Raw genomic sequence first — 10025 nt, 5'->3', positions numbered from 1 at the left:
TGCCTTATTGTTCTCTCGTCCACTCAATTTTGAGGGGAACCGCGAGGTTGCAGCATTGGAATAGGGTCATGGCTTTATTAAACTTCAAACAGTCATTAGGCTGTTTGCTAAAATCTGTCGTCCCACAGTAGAAACAGCTTGATCGGGGCAAAACCACGCTTTTCATCAATGTCCTGAGGCCTGAACCGAGGCTAGACCTGCCAGTGGACCGGCAGTGGACCGAACTGTAATCAACTGTGACATCAATTACGGATAATCTCATCACTTTTGGAGAGTGGGCTTGTCAAAGCTCTAATTAAGTCCTCGGATCCCCCTATATGTGCAGACAGGATCAACAACACATTACAGTGCAATGATAGACATCATCATCATTCTATTTTTGAGGAACTCTAACTTTTAACCTAGCATGCACTTGTGGCTCTGGTCAGGCATTTGGGCTGCTGTGTTTGCCACTTTTTGTCAGTGTGTGTTAAACTATTACTGTAGGAATCATTACACTTCTTTGGTTTATTCTATGGTAATTATGTGCTTTATTTAACTATTTTAGTTCCTACTTTAGTTCCGATTTCTGCCAACTGATTCATTTCAACATTTCATAAAAAAGTGAATCAGAATTTTCCAGCGCAATCACACAGAAATTCTTAACTTTCACAGAATGAGGTGTGGGGTTTGTGGAGTTTTCATATGAATTCAAATATAGGAATTCATACAAATTACTTTTCGGACAAAACATAAAATAGTTACATTTCCTCATGAAATCGTACTGGATTTTTCAGAACTAGCTTGCTCATTTGGGGTTGAAAACTGAGAGCTAGATTCATAATTCATGGTTTTCATATTTAATTGTTTTCACTATTACTTCACTATGATGATAGATGCAGTAGGAGTATATTCCAGTTTTAGGTACCGACATGTATTTCCGTGGGGAAATGACATTATAAACTATACAAGTGGAACCTCAGCTGTTCTCACGTTGACATCTGTGTGAACAGTAACCTGAAACCTTTGTCAAGCTATGCAAGATTTTCACTGATCCTGGTTCTTGTTCACAGGTAGCTTTGAAAAGAGTTTCCTTTACTGCAAAGCTTGCACTCCAAGCAGCAGGAAGAGAGGAGTCTTTTCTTTGAATGAACTTTCATCACCCGTTTTGCTCTCATGGTTTTTCATTTAATGCCGACGTAATCTCGGTTGGACAAAAGAGGAAACCTCCCTCCCTCTTTTTAACCCATATTTGAGCTTAAACCTTTAAAATGGCTTCCCGCTTTTCCCCTCACTCCTCAAATGTATCCAGTCAAATTCTTAAAGGGACCAGCAGGTGTTATCCTTTCGAGGAATCATGAGCCAGATGGCGAAAAATTTGTTTTCTTACCAAAAAAAGATCCGTTATCCTTTCAGATATTCAGAATTTTGTTTTATTAAAAAGTTAATAACATTCATCTACATTTACTTAACAGGAATTTTATAGGATTTTAGGATCATATTGATGTGACAACCTGACATCTACACTTAAACAAATATCGTTTGATGTTTGTTCAAACTACATATTTAAAATGAGCTGAAACAACACAATTCTTGAGTTTTTGGGGGGACAGTTTATTGTTTTATGTTCAATCCAAAAAAAAGTTGAAAAACGAATAAATTAACTTAATTTCTTCATGTTGTTCCAACACAAATCAATTGTGTGGAACCCCGCATTTTTTACAGTGTAAATAAGAAATTTGACTATAGATTCATGCTATTGTTTCATAGGTCAAGGTGTTATTTTCCTCCTAATATTAACAACGGCGTGCTCGATCCACGCGATTGGTTCGGGCCAAGGCGCGTCCGACCAAGCTTCTCCGACCGGGTGATGACAAACGCTGGAAGGTGATGTGATGCTTTCCACATGTAGTGAAACCATAGAGCGAAACATCCGGCAAAATGGGAAAATATAAGTTTGCCTACTCCTGGTTGGAGAAAGACTAGTTTAAACAGTGCCTGAAGCCTGTCGCTGAAATCAACAAGTAATTTAATCTTTCAAGCTTTGTTTCTTCTGAGCTTATCTGAGTTCTGCTGCATGGTTGTGCTCCACTGATTTATTTAACTACAACTGTTTATTAACAATTGTTTAATAAGTTAAAGGTTTGATACTGATTAGAACTTGAAGTGGCGATGAGGTCTTAAAAACGTCTTTAAAAAGTCTTAAAAGGGTATTGAAATTACCTTTAGGATTCCTGCATATACCCTCTATCATTCAGTATACCATATTTATGTTATAATGCACACATTAAAATATCTAAAAGTCTAAATTTTATTATATTTTAAATATGGGTACAAGTGAGTGGTTTAAAGTATAGTAGCAAAATATAAACATTTAAAATGACAGTTAGCCTTTATTATTTACATATTTTAATATGTCTTTAATAACTCAATACAGTTTATGTACATAACTATACAGTGTACAACTTGGCTTTGACCCTCACACAGAAATGAACATGTTCATATGTTCAAACAAACTGGAGCAAGGTGTCCAAATCTGCTCCTGGAAGCCCACTGTCTAGCAGATTTTAGCTCAACCAACCATACAGTAGCATAACTAAAGATAAATTCTGCTGGACAGTGGCCTTCCAAGAGCAGTACTGGACTTTAACTTATTAAATATTTTAATTATTATTATTTTTTAATTTATGGGAAATTAAATAAAAGGAAATTGGGGAAATTTGCATTTAAATTTACACACTTTATCCTTAAGGTTGCGCCATTTTGGCTCATTTTTTGATGGATGAGCTGTACTATATAATATTTGCAGGAGGCTGACGGCTCCATGCTTGTGTTGTGGTTGTCTGGTTTGTTTATGACTGAGAGCCTTTCAGAGAGCCAAAGGTTTACTGCCTATCCCATCATCCTACCCATTCAGTTGGCAATAATGCTAACAGCCCTCATGCAATGCTAGACCTGTGTGTGTGTGTCTGTAAGAAGGAAACGGACTGAGAGGAATACAGTTGTTTATCTAAAATATAACCTCTCAAAATACTTTTGGAACATTACAGGTAATGTTTACTTTACCTTGATTCCTTAGTTCCTTAGGCCTAATGTATGATTTTTAAATAGTGATATGATACTATGAATTGGTGTGTTAATCATGACTGTTCTCTTTTAAAGGCAATTTACACATTTGTTGTGAAAGCAGTTGCTAAGGGGAGTTACAATTCCATAGTGTCCCCAATGTGCTCATAGGCTGAGCAAGTGACAGCACCGGTGCACCCATGAAGCCATCGGGACCTCAGGTGCCCCCGCCTCATTGTCACAAGTCCGGACATGTCAGGACCTGGTTTTAAAAATAACTCCTGCTTGTTAATCAAGCAAACCTGCCCCCAACCACAACGCCAAAAACACACACTGCCCTCCCTTGCTGATAATTATGTCAACCTGCTTGTCACACACCTGTTTTTTAATGTTAGCTTGTCAAACAGGTTGGCAGACAGATGCTTTGTTTAGTCAGATTTTGAAAATGTTTAGCAGCAATGTCTTAATGAAGGCTAATATATGACTGCAAGTTGAATTAGAAATGAAAGGAAGCTCTTGGCCATGTAGAGCTTGCTTGGAGATGCATCTTCATTGTTTGCCAATCTTTTAATTGGCTATTGGCCTTATCGCTCCATTGAGGGAAACCCACTAAATTGGAGTGAGAGGCTCTGGGTGGTAATTGCAGACACTGTAGCCATAGATGTGTCAATTTGAAGTGTCCACCACACCTGAGCTGTATATTATGTTCCCTGCCTTTAGGAAATGAGAGTCAGTGTACAACTTCCGGTTGTAAAAATCCTATTATGTGGTATCAATTCCAGGCAGAATGGGAATGCCTGCATTTTTTTAGGGCATGGTTGGTATTATGAACTCGGCCCTTTATTCCCATTGCCCGTCGCTCCTGGTGATGGAATTAGCTTGAATCAAGCAGAGCGGAAATCACTCTCGGCTTTATGAATGACATCCCAGAGGTGGGAACGGATTAGTCTTCTCCCTCTCTCCATCAGTCTGTGTGTCTGTCTCTCTCTCACTGCCTCACTTCTCTTTACAGCTCCAGGTGGCTTTTTTCTTGGCACAAAGGTGTTTCGCTTAATCCCATTACGCTAGTGCTAAATCTCACCAACATCAAAATTACCCCAATGACCACTATCCTCCGCATCTCTTTGCTTCTCCCTCCCTCAGTTCGCTTTACATACACTTCCTTTCCGAGTGACTGAAGGTGGGTTCACCTGAAAGGAGGGAGAGATTTGCAGGGCAGCTGCTGTTTTAGCAGTCATCTTTACTATTGCTGACTCACAGCGATTGCCAGTCCTGATCCAATTTCACCATGTTGGTGGCCCCTTATTCCCTTGTCCAATAATGTGTCTGCTGGAAAAAATCCCACTGCTCCAAATCAAGTCTAATCCTAGCTGGAGACCTCATGTCAATCTTGTTCTCCAAAAGGGAAAAAAAAACAAGACAAAACCATACATCTGGTCCTGCCCCAGATCTCTCCCCTCGTTTTCTTTGGCCTCTAGGGATGGCTTTTAAGTCCCCCATCTTCTGCAAAGAATAGAGTAGGGATCACACAACATGACCTACCAGAACCTTGATATCACAATATTGCCACCCTTGGGCATTGGGACATAGGTGCGGATTAAGACTTTGCATAATAAGATTACACGCTGACTGAATGATATCAAGGGACGATCCATATGTGGCAAGCTGGCTCTCTGTCGCCGGCTCATTGGCGGGTGGTACAGCTTTTGGAGAGAGGTGCCTGGGAGAGCCGCTGGGACTCAAATGGGATTCAGGTTGTAAATGAGTTGGCCATTTGCAGTCATAGCTATCAGGGACTGGATCTCTCGTATTTTCACATTTAAATGTGAGGGGTTAGATCAGCTGTCCTTTACTACAATGACCTGCAATGATGCCCGAGTCCACTGGGATGTTCTATACTGATTGATATCTTCTGATCACAGATATTTGATGGGGAGCACTTGCTGGATTGTCTTCCCATTTTCAACAGTTCAAATATCAAGCTTTTCAAGAAATCAAAACTTCAGATTGTTTGAATTGCTAATGCCATTCAAATGCACAGTGGTCTTCATGAATGTTTCTAACTATTCACCTTAGATTCCTTCTCGATGAAAAATCCAAAGGGGTTGAGACTCCGGTAGAAGTTTCTCTTTGTCCACAAATACCTTGGATGCCATAGTTCAGCACTGATGGCCCCTGCTGGGAGATCCCCACCATCCCTGGAGCTGCTTTTCTCTCTAGAATCTCACCATTCATAGCTCCCCATTCCCGCATCTTCAAAGCAGCATTCCGAGAAAATCCCTCACATAAAAAGATACTTCTCCTCATGAGCTGATGATCCAGGGGTGTGAAGCTGTAGTTCCTGTCCCACTGTGTGCTGTGGGAAATGGACGTGTCTGTCGGCTGGATGGGATCAATAAGCACAAGGCCACAACATCGACCCACTGCTCTCCTAAATGACTCCATGAGTCCTCGTCTGCTGTGCTGGGCAGTCAGGCACTGTGGGGAACTTGGAGAAACTGGAAGTGGTTCAAGCCAGGGGGTCCCAAACAGAGAACACACCTATTAGTTTTAAACAATACCTTTCACACATGCTGTGTAGCAAGTACAGACTGTGCCACTTTGCGAATGAGGTCCTGAGCTTCAAAATGTGTCAAAGTACTGGACTAAGGAGAAGCTGCAGAATAATGTCTAAGCTGACTTTTGTGAATTTGTGATTTATTCTGTAATGAAGTATAACAATAGTTCAAGGCAGTTCTAAGAGTTTAATTTAAATAAACTGCATGCTCCATTAGACTCAGTATCATATCAATCATTGGTAGGAATGTGTTATATATTTTATGCTCCACATTTGGAATTTAAATATACAGTTGAAGTCAGAATTATTAGCCCCCCTCAATTATTAGCCTCCTGTTTTTCCCCAATTTCTGTTTAACGGAGAGCAGATTTCTTCAGCACATTTCTAAACATAATAGTTTTAAAAACTCATTTCTAATAACTGATTTATTTTATCTTTGCCATGATGACAGTAAATAATATTTTACTAGACACTTCTACACAGCTTGAAGTGACATTTAAAGGCTTAACTAGGGTAATTAGGCAAGCTATTATATAACGATGGTTTGTTCTGTAGACTATCGGGAAAAAATTATCTTAAAGGGGCTAATAATTTTGACCTTAAAAAAGAAAAACAATTCAAAAGGGGGCTAATAATTCTGACTTCAACTGTATGTTTAATAGCCAAGATTAAATATTTGTAGTGGTAATTTCTTATTTCCTGTTTTTCAGAAGGTCATGATTTGCACTCATTGAATAATTACTTTGTATAGTTTTTATTTTATTTTACATTCTTCGCTGATGCAAAACAAGGCACAATGCCTTTCTCAGTGTGTGACAATCCTCTCACTCCACCCTTTTATCCCACAATCACATTACATCATTAGTTAGACGGCCACTCAATAATTAAAACTATTAAATTTTTATTTCAATTTAGTATAATAACCACACAAGGAAGATTTAAATTCACCTTTAAAAACATTATTTCACAGGAAAATAACATCAATTATCATCATTCACTTATTCATGTCTACATCAATGCAATGAAATTCCGACAGTCCAAATCATTAAAAATACATTTTCATCACATTATTTGTATCTTTACATGCTCAAAATAAATGATTCACAATATTATAGCTTAACAACAAACCCTTAAAGAAACACAGAAAAGGTCCAATTCCTCATTCTTTCCTCCTGGTGTAAGTGATTTTAATTTATGAATCCAGAACACTTCTCTTTGTAATAATCTTTTATTAAGATTACCTCCTTTGTGTGACTCAAATACTTCCTCATACTTGATTTATGTTCACTAATTGGCAACTTCAACTGACGTGATGACTTCCCTATATATATCTTTTGGCACGGACATTTTAACATGTAGACCACATTACGAGTAGAGCAGGTAATACAGATTTTTTTTAGTTTTATATTTTTACCTGTTGCTGGATTTAAAAGTTCCTTACACTTTACTAAATTCTGACATGCGGCACAATTTCGACATGGAAAACAACCTTGTATAAAAGTAGATTTCTTATTTCTTACTATATTTGAGTTAATCGTCATATCTGCAAAATTTTGGGATTTTTTTAAGGGTAAATAAGAAGATAAAATAGGCCAATGAATTAATCGTTGATTTAATAAAATTGCAATGTTCATTATATATTATTAAGCAATTTACTGAAAACTGTTTTAGTTTTTTAGTAGGTCTTATTGTTTTCAAAATATCTCATCGATGTAATTTATTTACCTTAAATAATGCATTATTCAACCAACTTTGCGGATATCCTCTCAAACGAAATCTTTGAAATAATATTAAACTCTTCTACAGTACAAACTCCATTTAATATGGACTGGATGGTAAATATCCATCGATAATACTGTTTTCTATATATTGTTGTATGTAATGTCTTATTTACTCTACTTAATTTTACATCCAAAAACTTTTCTGTCTGCAATTTAGTAGTAGGAATTTTTGAATTTATAAAAGTTTTACATGAGTCTAATTCTTATTTTGTGCCTGACCATATCATAAAACAATCGTCTCTATATCTCATCCAAACTTTAATGTTGGCCTGGAATGGGTTATTATTACAAATATAATCATGTTCAAATTTTCCCATAAGTAAGTTGCAAATAAAAGTCTTTCTCGAACGAAAAAATGTTTTTAGTTAAACTGTCGGAATTTCATTGCATTGATGTAGACATGAATAAGTGAATGATGATAATTGATGTTACTTTCCTGTGAAATAATGTTTTTAAAGGTAAATTAATAGTATATTGGTTAATTATAGTATATTGAAATGAAAATGAGATTGTTTTGATTATTGAGTAGCCGTCTAACTAATGATGTAATGTGATTGATTGTGGGATAAAAGGGTTGACTGAGAGGATTGTGTCACACACTGAGGAAGGCATTGTGCCGAAACGTCTGTGTTTTGTATCAGCGAAGAATGTAAAATAAAATAAAAACTATACAAAGTAATTATTTAATAAGTGCAAATCATGACCTTCTGAATAATATTATTGACAAGATTAAGGTACCAAAAAAGTTTAAAAACCGCGAGCGCGCAGTACAAACTTCATTACTTAACATTATTTCCTGTTTTCACTTGTAAATTACATTCACCAGTTTATCTTTGATCTTTTAAGAGCTGTTGTTATGTACAAGTCTAATGCCAATGATGCAAAACTCTATATATTACTGCATTGCAGTCGTTTTGCATTCATTAATCATCCCTCAAAACAGAGCCTCCATAGAGAGAGCCAGTCCTCAGGCTGCTTAATCAAAACATACCCGTTATCAGTGTTAATAACTGCACCCCCCAGTCATGATTGCAGTGTACGATCACAGAATTTGTGACACCTGCCTGTCCTTTATCAAAGCTGCCTACCGCTTATGTAAATATCAAGATAGTTCTGTAGATCAATCTTTTTGAGGCCCCATCAGTTGGATCAGACTTCCCAGGAGGTTTGTGTCACTGATAGCAATCACTGCCACACAAGCATACAACATTACAGACTCAAATTAGCAAAGCGCAGGAGAGAGAAAGGGGATTAGAGAGATCTTCAGTCCCACTGGCCCAACTTACAAATTAGATATGATAATCAAACAACACGATCACAATTGGATTTGATGATGGGGGTTTAGCGAAATTTAGCTGGTTACCCATGGTTGCACACTTTAATTTGGATTTTCTATTGATGGTGGTGATTATGGCTTCTTTGTTTGCCTGCTTTTTTGTGTTACAACATGTAAGCTAAAATAGCTTACAATGTCTTCTGCCTGCTTGACTACTTACATAATAAGAAACGTCCGTGCTCGTGCATTACTCTATCCATGTTTTAGTAGTTTTAATAGATGTCATCTATTCTGGTCAAATCAAAACCACATTGGCAAGCTACCGGATGCTTTGTAGTAATCTAGATACTGAGGCCCCATTTACACTAATACATTTTAGTTTTAAAATGCATAAGTTTTGCTACGGTTATGCCACCTGTCTACACAACCATGGAATTTTCAATCGCCGAAAACTGAGCTTTTTGAAAAAGAGGCTGTTTTTATTTTAAAATGTTGCTGCTTCTTGTTAGTGTGAATGGAGGAAAACGGAGAAAACGATGACTGATTGGGGCTTTTTCCTCAATATTTAGTAGCCTACACAAAGTTCAGTCTTGCATCCTCTCCTTGTAAGTTCAGACTTCGCAAGTTTGATATGGAAAACAAACTCTCGAGGACACATCGGGTAAATCTTCAAAGGGAACAGTGTAGGCTACTTTATAACCTCATTCACATCGCCCTGGCTATGTTGTTTCACTTTCTTAACAATACAATTAAAGCATGATGTAAGGAACTGCCTATTTTTTTTTTTTAGATTAGCAACTTAACAGACACCCAAAAATGTTGAGGTGTCGTGTAGCTGCATATTTATATGACCATCATCTTTACTGTATGCATATTTATAACAAAACGGAGCCTATAAAATAGCTGCCTCCTTTCATTTTCATTGAAAATACGAAACATGCCCTGTCTCTTTTGCTGAATATCAGTTTTAATAATCAATAATGGCCATTATAAAAGTATAATGTACAATAAGTTTATACATTATAGGAAATAAATGCAAGCAATCAGTCATATGTGCAGAATCAGTATACGTGGTTACATCAATTAATATATTAGCCTAACTAATCTTTGCGCTCAACCAAAACGCGTTACCTGAGAACAAATAATATAGCTTCAAAAGACCAAAGTTGGAGAATATGTCATTAGATATAGACAACAACAATAATTAAATATCACATTTAACAAATATAGTGAGATTAGACCCAGCGGTAGATCCTTGATGAACAGCCTGATGTGCACAGCTCTCATCTGGGTAGATGTGCTCAAAGCCCCCTCTGACTGCCTGGAGTTCAGGCGAACGCATTCGCTGCAGTGCATGCCAGAGTGT

The sequence above is a fragment of the Danio aesculapii genome, chromosome 25 (assembly GCF_903798145.1).
Source record: "Danio aesculapii chromosome 25, fDanAes4.1, whole genome shotgun sequence".
NCBI classification, from domain to species: Eukaryota; Metazoa; Chordata; class Actinopteri; order Cypriniformes; family Danionidae; genus Danio; species Danio aesculapii.
The sequence above is the reverse complement of the archived record's forward strand: the minus strand, read 5'-3'. Positions refer to the sequence as shown.